The sequence below is a fragment of the Thermobia domestica genome, chromosome 11 (genome assembly GCF_964235325.1).
Source record: "Thermobia domestica chromosome 11, izTheDome1.hap1.1, whole genome shotgun sequence".
NCBI lineage: Eukaryota > Metazoa > Arthropoda > Insecta > Zygentoma > Lepismatidae > Thermobia > Thermobia domestica.
In genome coordinates this window covers 86,252,746-86,270,495 of record NC_137464.1, presented here as the reverse complement: position 1 = coordinate 86,270,495, position 17,750 = coordinate 86,252,746, and positions in this window count along the sequence as shown.

Genomic DNA, 17,750 nt, shown 5'->3' with positions numbered 1-17,750 from the left:
GTATAGCAGTTTTACCATACACTGGACAACTTTCTAGAAAGATCTCCCGGATTCTGAAAAAGCACATTAAGACCATACACAAGCCGCCACCAAAAATCAGAAACTTACTTCGCCCGATCAAAGATGACTTGGGCTTAAAGACACCAGGCGTGTATCGTATACCCTGTGAATGCGGTAAGGCTTATATAGGACAAACAGGACGCACCATTGAACAACGTTGCAGAGAACATGAAAATTACATTAAAGCAAACGCCAAAAATATAGGCGGGTTGCGCGCGCAACAAAAAGTGGGTGGAGAGAGCAACAGCCAACTAGCAACCTACGCATTTGCCACATTTACATTTGTCTTGCTGTCACTGTCAAGGTTTCATGTTTCGCGCGCGTGTTGAAGATTGGTTCAGCAGAACGCAGGCTTTGAGCTGTGGCTAAGTAAACGGTTGTCGTCTGCTTACTCCTGCAACAGGAGGGGAAGGAGGTGGCACATGACAAGGGAGAGTTGACAACAGTGAGCTGTAAGGTGCGCGCGCAACCCGCCTATATTTTTGGCGTTTGCTTTAGATTATTCCATCCAGAAAAATCAGGTTTAGCTGAACACAGTTTAACAGAAGGCCATAAAGTTTTATTTAAGGACACATCCATCATTACCAAGAGCACCAATTACTGGGCCAGGATAGTAGCCGAATCTCTTGCCATAGTTCATGAACCGAACAACGTTAATAGAGACACTGGATTTCAACTCAGTCCCCTGTGGAACCCGGTCATCAGCACCAAAGCAAAGAAAACGACACACAAACATCCAGATAACCCTCAGCCAATCAGTACCACGGACTACGGAACATAGCCAGCCAATCACAGCTCCAGTTTTCAGATTGAATCAGCCAATCAGGAACCAGCATTTTCAGCCAATCAGGAACCAGCATTTTCGCCAGCCCAGAGTATATATTACTTATATCCGCCACCACCATACAGACTCCTGAAGACATCAAGAAGGCAGACGGACTCTTACCATCATCTAAGAACACACAAAACAAGACAAACAGCAAACATACTTATACATGTGTCATAAAAGGTGTAGATGTAGACTTCACAGTTCAAGAGCTTAAGGATTCATGCACAGCTGCTGGAATGGACTATTGCAACTTAACAAGAATTCGTAACTCTGCTGGTCCACTTCCACTAATAAGGCTTTTTCCCACCAATCCAGAAACCATTAGCAGCTTAATTGCGAAGGGTATCACCATCAACAACAAGAAGCATCGAGTAGAGGCATCCAGATCAGCGCCAAGACCTACACCATGTTATAACTGTTACAATTACGACCATCCAACCCATGTATGTACTCAGAGTAGAGTCTGATTTCGTTGTGGCGAAAGTCACAGTTCACCTTGTGGAAGACCGATCAACCGCTGGTTCTGTGCTACCTGCAAGACAATAGGACATCGTTGAGGCCAGTTGTGCGCTTATCATCGCTGCTACCAATTCATCACATACATTTATTAATACTTTCTCTGGATGAAATAGCAAAATGCTAATATATCCTTCCATCCTTATGAGATGGTAAAATGCCTATGCCTATGATCTCTACATAATTGCCCTGATGAAGAGAACGATGACAGCTCTCGAAACGTTGGCCTATCCACCAGTTTTCACCTGTCTGATTGCCCGAGAAGAACTTTATCATATACACCGCCAGGAAAGCTTCAAATCTTACTTCAAATACATGCATATTGGAAAAATGAAATTAACATTTTACCTGTATTGTTATTTACATTTCCTTAGATATGAAACTTTATATTTCTTTAAATATCACGCGCTTTATTTTACAATTGTATTTCTAAACATTTTTTGATCTTTTTTTTATGGTGATGCTCGAAAGAAATAATGATATGTTTATTGGTTTTTGCTATCTACAAATTTATAAATTTTATAAGATTAAGAAACACAAACACAACACGCATATATACACTCCTCATGTTGGCACACTATAATAGAAACAAATTGAACATTTGAACAATCACTAACAACACAATCACAGTATAAGTCTCCTTGTTTTGGATGCTGCCAATCTTAAAACAATTGTGTCCAGATCGAGGTTTCTGGTGATGTCCTTGTAACTCAGCAAAACAAGATCGGCACGGTGCAGTTAATGTACAACTCCTTTTGAAAAAATGCCCTAACAAAGAAGGAATTCCTCTCACCTGAAGTAGTTCTATATAAAGGTTGACCGGCTTCAGGGCAGAAATTTAGTAAAGAAAATATTCAAATTTACAAATGTATAATTTCTAATTGCTTTCTTTTTAGTAACTGAAAAAATACTTTTTGCATAACAGCTGTGAGTTCCATTTTATCACAACACATTTCAATTTTTAGACGTCGTGGACCCCGCAGCTAGGTCACGCGGACCCCTGGGGTCCGCGGACTCCAGTTTGAAAACCACTGCTCTAGACTCTTTGGAACATACTATCAACAATCATTTAGGATGATTGCTACTAAAGTCACGTTTAAGTAAAAATAATCTGTTATGATCTGGTACTCGAGCATTCAAATAAGAAATAACTCCAAAGAAAGTTCCCTGTTCTAGCGCAGTTACCTTCTTTCTCGAAACGAAATTGATAAGAGAAGTAACAGTTCATTAAATTTTCTTTGTATAGTACAATTTATATCAAAGTATACATGAAATTCTTCTTTACATTGTACAAATAAGAATTAGAGATTAGTTCCTTTCGTAGGTACTAAAATGTTTAAGTTAAGAACTAATTATTTAAACAGCTATTTACTTATTTCTATTGAAAATATCTATTCTTCGAAATGAAACTACATTAACAAATTGTTACTTTTGTGGGCTACCCCGTAGCCTCATGGGTACAGCGCTCGCCTTCGGCGCGTCTGGTTTCGGGTTCAAACCGTACTGGGAGTCCTCGGATTCAAACCGATAGTGATTTGGATGTTACTTTAAGTTATAGGTCCCGTTTCTTTATAGCCTCCCTGCTGAATAGAGACGCTAAACTCCCCAACGCACACTGTTTTAAGTCAAAGATGAAATTTCAAATTTATAAAGCATTATACATATTATCATCCAATAAGGTTCAATTTTTAATTGAAAATTCTGTTTTTCCTATAAGTGTAACTACTACCTCCGTTTAGTCCGCTGCATTTTTTGTTTACATACCAGAAGATTGCAAGGTATTCTTTTACAAAATAGTAACTTTGCATGATTAGGCTTACGTCTAATGATCTGCTTGAACATTTGATTCTGGCACCAAAAATTGGCAACAATTATTAAATTATTTTAATATAAGTATCTAATTATTCACCCCCGATAAAGATTAAGTGAATCGAACTTATCTTTAGTTTAAAGATATATTATTCTAAGTTATTTAACAAATAGTCAAGTTGCTGCTACACTACAATTCTCATTCTTCAAGTGAACTTCGGTGCATCTTCAGAAACCAGCATCGACCAACTTTCAATTACAACCATGTTCAACTTACAACACAACAAGAGTAAATACAATTCAAAAAAGGAAACTTTTCTTACTCCGTTATCACGTGACATAAAACGGAGTCAAAATCCCCCACCCCTCTCTCTCTCTCCAATATACACAAAACAAACCCATACGCCTGTGTGATTATTAGAGCGAAGCAGTTGCGACCCCCTGTTGTGGGATGCTGTCTTTTCAATCTCTCGCATATTAACCGAAAGCCAATGACTCACAGCAAAAGGATGATTTCAGTTGCAAATTCCAAAAAGAACAGGAAGAAGTAAACTCTTCGTCCGCAGATTAAGGTAAAAGTATATTTTTCTGAACACAAATACATGTTTGCCGATAGAATAACCATAAATTATTTTTCTCCTGCAGCGAAGGTCGTTTGCATATGGAGCATTGTATATATATATATATATATATATATATATATATATATATATATATATATATATATATATATAGCACTCTAAAGTACATTTGGAAATACAATTTCTTCCAACATTTCAGTCAGTGTTCGAATTAAATTTTCGAACGAGAAGGGGATGCTTATGTGTTGCTGCTATAAATGTAGAAGGCGAAAATTTATGTTACTTCTGTGATACGAGCCGGACATAAATTTTTACCGAAGGGGAATTTCCCCGGCATCTCCCGTTAATTCGAACTATGATTTTAGTTAGTGGGGCTGCAAAAAATTTAGGGGGGGCTGAGCCCGCCCTAGCCCCCCCGTGACTACGGGCCTGTAGATAAATCTCAATATATGAAACTAATCCCTCATTTATTACTCCCACCGTGTTCTTTATGGTTTAAAGCAGTACGGGAACACGTCAAAACATATGAGGAATTCAAAGCAGCGTTGATCGCAAATTATGAGAACGACTTTTTACTTGCTAACAGAGACGCTATGATTAGAAACCAACCTTTTCATCCTCGCCTACACAAATCTATTGTTGATTTTGTTGTGAATACTTACAATGAATTAAAAGTTGTAAATCCACTACAATCTGAATCCAGAGTGATTGCATCTGTCCGAAATCTACTACCTTTTAAATTGCAACAAATTCTGCTTTCTACACAGTGCATAAGTTTCAATCATCTGCTAATGCTTGTTCAATATTACGAAAGTCAATACCAGGCACAGAATAATCAAACTGGAGTAGGTAAAATTAGAAATAATTCAGATAACCTTAGGTCAGTACCTGTCCGGAATGTAAATATTCGTAATGTAAACAATACGGAACATAACCTGAATAGAGTAAATTTAAATAATCAGAATAGGCAAAGATATGATGTAAATCCACCTAATGGGGCGTTTACACTTGGTCGATTTAGTCGCATGACTAAATCGATTTAGTCGCACGACTAAATCGACTCGCTGCATTTGCCACTAAATCGAAGCAACTAGGCCAAATCAGATCAATGGGTGTGTTCAATTATTTCAACCACAGAAAATAGAACGTCTTTCAATTCAGTTGCCAGTCGATTAGTCGCCTTCGATCAACAAGCGATTAAGTTGAAGTCCCGTTTACACGGTCGATTAAGTTGAAAGTGACGTCAATTCAACTGAATCGAACGCAAATCGACTAAGTGTAAACGCCCCATAACCTAACTAATTGTGATAATAATTATGTCAGACCATTTAACCGAAGTAGGTTCCAAAACAGACGAAATGTATGGCGTAATTCTGGAAATACTGTAAACCGTATTGATAGACGTAACTTTAATTTAAGAGATGGCACTTCGTATCATAATCAAAACAATCACGCAATTCCTGTACAAAATAATAATGCGGAACATAATCAGGATTGTGCAATACAATGTACTTTATTGGAACCATACACGAGTACGAATTTAAACTGACTGCAGCTGATGTGGTAGGGGTTAAACCCATATCAGCTATTGATTCTTATGAATATTTATCTTCAAATTTATGTGTTGTCAATAATGAAAACAACACCCACAAAGTAATGCGTTGTTAAAGAAGATGTATAAATTTTGTGACGTTTTCTCAGGTCCTTATTTATGTTTCAAGGAAATAAACCCTAAAGTTTTTGAATTGTTGAACGCTAAAACAGGTACGTCAATTGGACTTCGTAATATAGATAAGTTGAAGGTTTGGAGGCCTACCCAGTATACAAGAGAAAATGGATGCAGCTGGTAAAAAGGTTAGTTGCACCTGACATTCTTGCTCAAATAAATAAGAATGAAGGAAACTAAGACTTCTGTTTGTGTGAAAATAAATTTAATTCCTTCTTTTCGCTCGCCCGAGCATAGGTTACATTTTATTTTTGATTTTTACTTAATTTAATTTTCTTTAATTCTCATTAACAAATATTAATTTCCAAATGATTTTAAAAACAAAGGTTATTTATATTATATTGATTTGTGTTGAAACTTTATTGTCAAAGATTATATTTAGTATAAGGCTCATTCTATTAAGTTAATGATCCGACGATCGTACCCATGCGTCACCTTATATGATATTTGGATAAGATTCTTTTGTATCCTGACACCTTATTGATATGATACATACTTTAAAATGTCATCTAATGTAATTATTCTATAATTCGCTCTGTAAAGATTAACCATTTTTAACATGACCGTTTTTAATAATGCATGAAACTATAGATCATTGTAATTTATGTTTTAGAATGTAATTATCTCTTATGCTTTTGATTTCGCATCCTTCGTTAATTGTATTAGTAAGCGACGACTTTTTAATGATAAAAGATAAATAATAGTGGAATGAAAGTTTTATTATAAATGTATTTATATGAGGTAACTGAACGAAGTTATATATATGAAGGGCGATCAAAATGTAAAGAACACAACTATTATCATATTATTATTAACGGACCAGTGGTTCTTAAATATAAAAGTCAAGCTTCCATGTAACTTTTATATTTAGTCCCTTTATCGAGCGACATTTTATATAACGAGATACTTTGTATCGATTCATAATTGTATGATTCATAATTGTTTATCTTTCGGGCAGAAAGTGCTTTTACACAAGCACTATACATATTATAACGTTAATTAAAATAATAGAAGAAGAATGTTTTTAATATAAGAAATATATATTATTGTCTTGTTGGTTGCTATGTCGTTGTTTATATATACTTACTTAACATGTTTGGTTGCAAGACAGTTTGTGTGAATATACGTTAAAGGGGAATCAAAGAATAAATTATTTAATATTTATCATGAACTTGTAATTTCGTTAAAAGGTGATCATCTTAGTGAATATAACATCAGAAGATATTTTAAGGTATAAATGAGTATTGCCACTAGAGATATACTTATATTAACTGAACCAGGGTTAACGGCTACCTTTGGTGAGTCGTTGTAATTTTTTAAAAAGTTTCAAATGGCAAGGGGGGTTAAGTAGCATATCGTTTGAAAGCTGTTGTAAAATGGAGCAAGTCTCGACTCTCTACGACAACCCTGTGCAAAATGGCGGCGGATCAAAATGTGAACAAAAACTTATTTGAAAAGTCGACGGCCATAAATCGAAAATGGTGAGACAAATGTAAAATCAGGAAAGGACATGTGGCATTACGAGATCGAGCTAAAGAGAATTTCACAGTGAATATCAAGCTCAAGCTCGAATTAGTGAGAATCTTAACTAGTAACAATCTTCATTGAGATTAGCGAACGCGAGCTCCATTGAGGATAGAGAGCATGAGCCCGAGTGAGTCACGGTTGCAAAATTACCATTTTTACTACTTTCTTTCTATCTTTTTTTCCTACTCGAATGCGTAAAGTCTATGAACAGCAGAAGTGCTTGCTAGAAAGACCTTAATTAGCATGCGCTTCACTTATTCATAGGAACTGCTTAAATATCTAATGCAACTTACGTCCACATTTTAACAATTCAGGTTGTAGTTAAAACCTTGAATACTGAGCAGGTGAGCACGTAGAATTTTTTGTTGCGGTGTATTTCTAATACGCAATTAATTCTTCGTAAACAAATACAACTATATAGTATCTGAAGCGGCTTGAGTTGGATTGAATGAAAACGCGAACATATATTCGAACTGCGTCATGTATTGTTAATTATCATGAACTGGAACAATTAGAAAAAATGGAAGTGTGATGACCACCAAACATCAATATTTCACAAGGGATGGTCAAAGCTCACACCTCAAAAACCAGAAAAAAAAATTGTCTCATCAACTAACCGTTGTCTTATCCAAGTCAGTTCCTTCTTGTCATAACTTGTGAAATTTCCTGCAAGTTAATCAGAATGTTGAAAACTTCCTACATTTTAAATTTATTTATTATGTACTGATCAGTGAGAACATTGTGACTACCTACCTACTATCGATATAAACCCGTCCAGGCGATATCTGCGTTACCTGCCGACGAATGCCTGCTAGTCACTCACACGTAGGGTGCATGTATAGCTTGGCTCACGAAACTCTGCCGCGGTTGACGGCAAAAAAGAATTAGGATCGCGGCAGAGATTCGTGAGCTAAGCTTTATTATCAGTGAGAGTGCTGGTCGTGTGTGGAATGGGAAAGGCGCGCGATCTATCTGAGTTTGACGGACCAAGGGCAGGTTATAATGGCCCGGAGACTCGGCAGGAGAATTTCGGAAACTACAGGACTTGTCGGGTGATCGAGGAGTGCTGTGGTGTCTTCAACAAGTGGCGAAACCAAGGGGAAACGACGTCCAAACGTCGAGGGGTTGGGCGGCCCCACCTCATTACAGATGTCGGACGTCATAGGCTGGGCAGACTGGTATAACAGGACAGGCAGCGAACTGTGGCAGAACTAACATCAGACTTTATCACTGGGCAAAGTACAAGTATGTCTGAACACACAGAGCACCGAACACCCCTAACGATGTCCCATCCATGTGCGAATGTTAACACCACGACATCGGCAACTACGACTGAAATGAACACATGACTATCGCCATTAAACCTTGGCACAGTGGCAGAGCGTTGCATTGTCTGATGAATCCCGATACCTTCTTCATCGTGACGATGGGAGGGTGAAAATCCGTCGTGTCCCAAGGGAACAGCTCTTTGACACCTGTACTGCGGGACTGAGACAAGCTGGCGGCGGCTTAATTATACTCCAGGGAACATTCACGTGAGCACCCATGTGTCTAGTGAAGCTCGAGCAAGGTACCATGACGGCCGAGGCGTATCGCACACTGCTTGCAGACTACGCAAACCTCTTCATGACGATCATGTTTCCCAACGGTAGTGTCATTTTTCGAAAAGATGATGCACCATATCACAAGGCCATGATTGTGATGGAGTGGTTCGAGGAACACAGGGGCAAGTTCCAAGTGATTTGCTGGCCGCCCAACTTGCCAGATCTGAACCCAATCGAACACAGATGGGGTGTGATTGAACGTAACGTCAGAGCGCATCGCCCCCCTCCCTGGAATTTACGGAAATTAGGTATCTGTGTGTACGCATGTGGTGTCAACTCTCTCCAGCGACTTACCAAGGATCATTGCGTACATGCCAAGACGTGTCGCCGTTGTTATCCGTGCCAAAGGTCGACATACTGACAATTAGGTAGGTAGTCATAATGGTCTGGCTGATGTGTGCGTATATTTTAACTCGTATATTTTGCCTCGACTCGAATTTCGAGACGTCTCGTCTCGAATTCGAGTCGAGTCGAGACAGTGACTGTCGAGTCGAGACAGAAACGTATTCGTCGACTCGACTCGACTCGTGCGCATCCCTGGTCTCCAACTCGTACAGAGCTAAAATTTTGATCTCTTAACATTTTTGTCTAAAACCACTTGAACGGGGTGAAATTAGGGCCTACAGTAGCAACATTTTGGGACACCGAAGACATGTTTCGGAAGAGGAAACAACTGACGTAGAGATCTGAATTTGTGTGTGCATGTAGTCCAGGGTCATAAGTTAATACACAAAAATTACAGACCTGTACCTGCTCCCAAAGACCTAAAAAAAAAAAATAATCGTAAAATTGGGGAATAATGCCAATTTGGCATGTTTCACTGTCCTATATCTCCAATGGGCCTAGATAAAAAAAATCTGAAATTTTGGAAATTGTTAGTCCTTTAGTATAGTCTACGATAACACACAACAAAGCGCGTTTTGTTTTTGAGCAGAAGGGGGTCAAAGTATTAAGGAATGACGTCATACTCTAGGAGGTGTTTTGTTCACAAATTCAAATTCGTTGTTGTGAAGTAAAATAAAGTAGAATGAAAAAATGAAATCAAATCTTTGAGTTTTACGTCCCACGGTTATGCCGGTTAGGCTAAAGGAGACGGTGATGATGAGAGATGAGTGAAATGGTGGAATGAACATAGTGGGAGGAAACGGGAGAACCCCGAGAAAACCCACGAGCACGGTGTTTGTCCACTACAAAGTTCACTTGGCAGGGGCTGGGATCGAACCCGGGAACCCAAGCACCAGAGGTGAACGCTCTACCACTGAGCCACTGCGCCCCCCTAAAGTAGAATGAATTGTTTCAGTCAATGCTCTTAAGCTTGTTTCTTTCCTCTAGTTGTAACACTGTCTTATCACACCCACAGCAGCACTGGTGAAGAATGCCGCTATCAGCAGAAGGCAGGGGCGGATCCAAGACCAACTTCTGGGGGGCGGTGGTTGTCGTACTGCTACTTAGAGCTACTTTTAAGAGCTTCAAACTCTGGGATGGGTTTTATTTATATACCGTATATAAAATAAGAAAGTTTCCTCTTCTGGGGGGCGATCGCCCTGATCGCCTCACCTCCTGGATCCGCCACCGGGAGAAGGCGAGGAAGTCAAAATGCACACCTGGCAAAAAAAAAAAAAAAAGTCCGTTAGTACTCATTGTTCTTGCTGTTTGCTATATCAATGATATTCAATCATGTTAATTCTTGTTTTAACTGTCAACTCATGCAGGAAATTGCTGTCCTTTTGTTTGATCTACATTCCCAAGTCCAGGCACGTAGCCAAGGGGTGGGTCCGGGGGGTCCGGACCCCCCCCTTCGAAACCGTAAATGAAAAGATAAGGAAAAATGAAACAAAAAGAAACGAGAAAAAAGAAGAAGAAGCGTTAAAACTATAAAACTAAACCAAATGTTTGGTTACTCTTTCTTATGAGGAGCTTTGTGTGGAGGAAACAGAATGATTCAAGTTAAAAATGGATATTATTGGAACGGAGCGCTTCGAATTCCATCTATCTGCATGCTAATCCTAAGGACTATAAATGGCAATCGATAAACTAGTTCGATCATGCTGATTCTCAGGTAGAACTTAAGAAATGCCCGCAATCACCAATAATATGACCCTAGCAACATAGATTCCAGTTACACTTGTTAAAGAAATTTTCAATTTCGCAGCAGCACTAATCCATTTTATAGGATGTCTTTTCTGCCGAAAGAGATCTCGTTGCTATCCTTGACGGCCTTAAACGAAGATAAGAAAAAGAAGAAAGAAGACAAGAAGAACCGAATTCGAATGACCTCGAAAGACTATGTCTTTTTCAATATTTTTTAAAATATTCTTTTACTCGAGATTTCTTTATAGTTCGTTATTAAAATACCTACTAACATGTCTTCATTTTATTGTTCTAACAAACCAATATGGGTATGTTGCCAGTAAAATAGTTTACACTGATAGAGCCCCTGGTGTGTAACCACAATATTTCATGTCACGATCCCCCCCCCCCCCCCCGCATTACGAAATCCTGGCTAAATGACCAATGTATGTTGCCAGTAAAATAGTTTAGAACGATCGAGCCCCCGGTGTGAGAACCAAAGTATTTCGTCCCGGACCCCCCCTATTACGAAATCCTGGCTACGTGCCTGCCAAGTCAGTGTTTACAGCGATTAAGTGTTCATTTAGAGATATAATTCTAAATAATCTTACAAGAAGAAGCCGGTTCGTTCCAAAGCTTAAGTTAGTAATAGTTGGTTTTTAGTTCCATGTGGTATGACAGTGTAGGGGTAACATAGCGGACCTACAAGCAGTACAGTTACCTAACCTAGGTTCAAAGCTTGTTCACGGCCAAGTCCTTTTTTTTTTAACAAAGTGATCGTGAAGAATCGACTTCTCATACTAGACGAGCAATTCTTAAGAATGTGGAAGCAAACACCTATATGATGATAGAGACGATGTTGGTTGAGAAAAGGCAAGGAAATCACCGGGACATTCGAAACACTTTATTGATCTGAATCACTTTTTGTGTTATCTTTCTCAGAAAGAAACCCCACACCATTTGTTAAGCAAAGTTTGGGTAGAGTAATTGATGGAGTAGTGATTATCGTTCAAGACTTCGTGGAAAATCTCGGTTCGGTTCCCAGGCAGGTAATATCGTTTTTTCGCATAAAATAATGGCTGCAACTGTGCGAATTACGTTATATCCGCAATAGATGAAATCGACACTGGATGTTCGGAACAGATAAATCTTCCGAGATGACTAGAAAATGTCTCCCTCTTTGGCTATTTCAAAACAAAATTTTATTTCTATTAGTTTGACACAAAATTTGTTCCCATTTTATAATTCAATGTGTTTTATTCACATTTGAAATTTGAAACACCCAAGGTCTGTTACATCTATAAGGAACATCCAATTTTCCTTTTGAATATTTGTAACCTTTCATTATGATACAGTTTGGACTTTTAATATAGGGTGTTTCTGATAGAAATTTAGCAACCGAACCACGCGGAAACAAAGCATTGTTTAAACGTTTGACATTATCCTAAATGTATCTCGGAGATCTACAGTTCTACTGGAAGTTGAGTATTTTATTTGACCTAGTTTCGTATTCATTTTGAAAGTGACTTAATGGATGTTTCAAGCATCTTCTATATATTCGTATTATTATTATTATTAATATTATTATTATTATTATTATTATTATTATTATTATTATTATTATTATTATCGCATCATTTCTCGGATCTAGGCCTGTGCGATGTGTCGATAAATCTATATCGTCGATATTGATATTGACATATATCAACATTCGATTTCGCGAATATACCGACATCGATACATCAACATCCTAATTTTTCGGTATAGATATTCAAGAGGGGAGTGGTGAGATATAGGGGGCCCTAAGACTTGCGATGTATGAAGTAATGAAACTTAATTTTTACAATAGTCTTCTAATGACAGTCTCTTTATGACCACAAATTGCAATGTAAATAATTAAATCCACTTGCAAATTTGCAATATTATATACTGTAACTTCTTAGGCGCCAGAACTTTTCTGTTTCCGAAAAAAAAAAGAGAAACAAAAAAGCACCTGTCAATAGCAAGTGCTTCGAACTTTGACCTAGAATTTATGTTGAGAAATTTTTTTGTTCCTTTCTCTCGATTTCTATCCGTTTTGGCCTTTGAGACCGCTCATTGACAGAGTTCACACATGTGCACACACGCTCGTAGGCAAAGTCAGAAATTTTGAAGAGGAAACGACTTTTTAATAATAATAATAATAATAATAATAATAATAATAATAATAATAATAATAATAATAATAATTATTATTATTATTATTATTATTATTATTATTATTATTATTATTATTATTATTATTATTATTACAATAATACTAATAGGGTCCCATCTCTTTATCTTGCATGGGAGGGCCGCAAGCCTGCTACGCCACTAGTGTCCCTTATTCTGTGGTTGTCTCTCTTTCCATTTGGTGTGGATGTTTATTTTTGTACTGTTAGGCTTTTATATTAAGCCTTTACATTATGTAACCTTTTTCATTTTTTACGAGATTTTTTTTTTTTTTAAGGAGAGAAACTGCTTTCCTCTGATATCAATTTCTTACCATTTGTCTTGTTTGAACAGCTTAAGTAAGATTATTTTGTAACTTTCTATGTCATTCATTGCCCTCATGATAATAAAATCGTCATTCTTAATACAGTGGAGACTCTTTAATTCGAAGTCCAAGGGGACAAGAAAAAATTCGAATTATTCAAAATTCGAATTAACCAAAAACTCTCATTTTAAAGTAAAATCAAGGGAACAAAATAACTGTACTGTATATGAAAAACTAATTAACATGCAATGCACCTATAAAGCACCAAATTTTCGTAAGGTATTAGAATAGGTGCCGCGATTCGACGTTGTGCATAATGCACGCCAATAAATCACAAACGAATCTGCTTACCTTTTTGTCACTGTTTTAGTTCAGTTAAAAAGAATTGCACAAATATCTCGTTTATCTCGTTCTTGCAAGATATTTGCTAGTGGAGGACAGGGTTCAAGGTTATTGACATTTCTACAGAAGGGATGGACACTTCCAGCTTATTGAGGAGGTGGAGAGATGCGTACCAACCATCTTCTACCGAATTCTCTATCCTGCCAGCGAATCCAGCTGAGGTGGCATCAACAAAATTTCTCTTTCTCATGGTCGCTTCTGGATAAGATAACAGATAAATAAAAACCAGTTGAAATTACATTGTTCTATTTGCCATTTGTCGAACACTTCAAATTTTTCCACTGTAAATACTTCGAATTATCCAAACAGAACGTTGAAATGTTCGATTTACCCACGATTTTTTACCATTGTTTTAATACAATTTTCAAGGGGAATAAGCTTTTGTTCGAATTATCCAATAATTCGAATTAAAAAGAGTCCGCTGTATTTATTTTATTCTCTTATTTGCAGTTTGTCACACTGCTATATTTTTAACAAAATTGAGGTTTGGTCCAGTGCCTTTCTAATTCTCAACCATCCCAACTACCGTGTTTTTGGGTTACCAACTATTGCAGGAAAGGGAGAATCGCAGGTAGTAATGCACTTTTGGAGTCATGTATACATTACCAAGCAACTAAATAAATTGAGATTCATCCGTAGTCCGGATTTTTAGTAAACACACGTTAGCAGGCCCCTTGGTTTCATTAAAACCCATTTGTTCTGTAGATTAAAATAAAAAATGAGTTAATCTGTACATCTCGGATTAATGGAGGATTTTGTAAATCTACGAAACGAGCTCTAGTTCTTATAAGAGACGGTAACACCTGTAATCCACGTGTGAATAATATCGCGTAGCGTTATTACGTAACACACGTGCAGTATAAATGAAGCTTCAAAAACACGATTTGTGAGCTGTGACGTGGATAAGTTGGTACAGTGTCGGCTTGTTGAATGAAACAACCCGGGTTCCAATCTTGGCTAGTGCAAGTTATTATTTTGAATACATTTCTATATGTTCATATTTGTTGCTAATAATTGCTTTCGTGAGTTTTTCGTAGGTTATCTTAATTAGTGACCATGGGTTGGTGGAAGCTAAGTGTGGTCATGTATATTTACACATTTATATCTTTCTTTTGACAGTGTGGAGTATTCTCCCGACCGGTATGTGTTCTTGAAGGGTTTATGCTGTGAAGGATACATATATATTTTTTACGAACTAATTGACCGACTCTGACCCCATCTTGTTACAATTTCGCCTTTACGAACTGTAATTACAATTGACAAACCAATATATGCAAGGTTGACTCGGTGGACTCGTGGTTACCGCGTTGGAGTGGAGTAAAACGTTATGGCTTACAATCACAGCAGAGGCACTTTTTCTCCTTCAAAATATATTTCTGTATGTTCACATATATTATTATTAATGGTTTTCTTGCATTTTTCGTACATTATATTAGATTAGTGACCATGGGTTAGAGTAAAGTTAGATTCGGTTATGCATGTTTATACTTTCATTTCTTTATTCCAAAATACGTTTCTATTTGTTGTCATTTATTATTAATAATTTATTTCTTGCATTTTTAGTGACTATGGGATAGTGATGGTTAGGTAAGGTCAGGCTTCCACAAAATATAGAACAACGCCATAGCACGTTCTTTACACAGCTTTTTTTTTTCTTTTAAAGAAAGTTACAGGGAGTGTCTGCCACTCAGCTAAACTTTTCACTCATTGTCAGTGCCGGAGGCATCAGGTTTTGGACTAAACACTGTCAAATCGCATGTTCAGACACTCATAGTGTGTCAGCAGCTGTGTGAGAAATGACTTATGCATCCCAATGCATAACGTCGCCAACACCTAGAGACCCACTTGCTGGTAAATGTCAATCGTCTATATAGTAAGCGCAAGGATTTCCGCTAGTGTGCCACTGGTGGCAGGGTTTCGTCGAGTCGAAACAGATATCTAGAGTCGGGGTTTTGAAGTTACCACCGCGTAGCAGCGTGGACTTCATTTTAGTGCGCACTCCTACGATTCGTTGCGGAGACTCGCGAAAGGACAAACACGAACTATCACCAATTATGTGCATGCTGTTATTATTATATATTATTTTTTCCTGACGAATTGTTCCTAAAGTGAGCTCCGGAGGTTAAGAGTAATCTCTACCTCTATATCATGAAGTGAAAAATCTTGAGATGAGTGCGTATAATTATATGAATTGAACTTCGTTATAAAATTACATAGTAATTGCATTTTATCTTACCCAAACGGTTATTGCCGAATATACATGGTTGAAGGAGAATTGATTGGTCAAATTAAAAAGGCCTCAACGATTTATTCCTCTACAAGCGAGGTTTTCTTTGTCTCCGTGGCGAAGTCGGAAAAACACGAGCCTAATACTCACCGCAGACCGTCGCTGCAGGGCCGTCAATTTTTGGTGCGAGGTTTCTAATTGCCCATCGGTGGTCAACCGACGCTTACGGCATGAGGTTATTACCCCAATGAAAAATAAAAAGTATGTGTGTTAAAATTTGTATTCCTTTCATCTGAACATTCACAAGTCTATTACACAATATATAATGTGAAAACGAGCATGGTTTTCGAATCTAGCATATCATGGCTAATATTTTAAACTATACATAGATGTCTTTTTGATATGTTATTGTTCGTAATGTTTATGAAACCAAAGACAGGTTTTTACTTTTCAAGTATGTGCATAAGTGACGGTAGACTTGTAGAACGGCTTTGCCCGTACCTACGTCTGTCAATAAGTATTAGAGCAAAAACGGTAAAAGATATCGAGAAATGGTATTCGGCAATCGGTTCAACGTCGAATGAGTAGGTTTCCGTTCCTCTGTTAACTCTTGATTCAAACCAGAGGTGGTTCAAATTTCAACATATATCGCCATAGAATGAAAATGGTAATATAACGAGAAGTGGTCTTTTTGCAAACGATTTAGTATGTAAAGATAATATACCATGATTATCCACAACACTCTACCAAACCGGAAGTCGTTCAAATTAACTATTACTTCTGGTTTCAATACTTCTTCTCAATGTGTATCGCCATTGAACAGATAGCGAGAAGGTTTTTTTTTTTTTTTTTTTTTTTTTTTTTTTTTGTAAACGAATCAGTGTCTTAAGACAATATTCAAGAACCGAAACCAGAAGTAGTTAAAATTAACTATTACTTCCGGTTTCAGAACCGAGTTTTGTAGAGCAGAAATGGTAAATACAATCAAAATGAGGTGGTTTACGATTAATTCAGCATCCCAAGAATAGGTTCCATTATTTCCCTTAACACTCGCCGAGCGAAGATACTAGAAATAACGTTTCTGACGAATATAGGGTCATTTTGACCCATCAATATTTTAATGGTTTTTAAAGGAAAACATAATGGGCCTTATGCAGAGTCGTTCTGACGCGTTATTAGTGCCATACTAAAGAGTTCGACTAACATATATTTCCTGCAGTAGTCAGGCTTTAAGTATGATACTGCAAATTGTCAAATCATCTGTTGCAAATTAAACCATCTGTTGTTCAAATTTACTATTATATCCGGTTTCAACGTTTATAACCGTGAAATGAAAACACTAACAGATGGCGAGAAGCAGCTTGCTGTGAAGAATTCAGCGTTTCAAGACAACATACTAGTATTATTCACAATATTCTATCGATACCGGAAGTAGTTCAAATTAACTAGTATTTCCAGTATCAATATTGGTTTCCGCACAACAAAAACGGTAAAAGGTTGGCAGGAAGCGGCTTTATGCAATCGATGAGGCATCTCAAGAATAGGTTCCATCTTCTACATTGAAGTTTTATTCAAACAAGAAGTGGTTAAAATTAGCCATTTCCGGATTGAATTTTTATCGCTATAGAACGGAAACAGCGAGAAAACGTCTTTTAACAAACGATTCAGCGTCTCAAGACAACATGACGTGACCATTGTCAAAACTCTACCAAAAGAAGAAATGGTTCAAATTTAATATTACTTCCGGTTTCAGTATTTACTTCTATAGGGCAAGAACGGTAAGGAGTATCGAGATACAGATTTTTGCAATCAATTCAGCGTCCTAAGGAAAGATTCCATACATTCCGCTAACCCTTATTCAAACAGAAAGTGATTGCAATT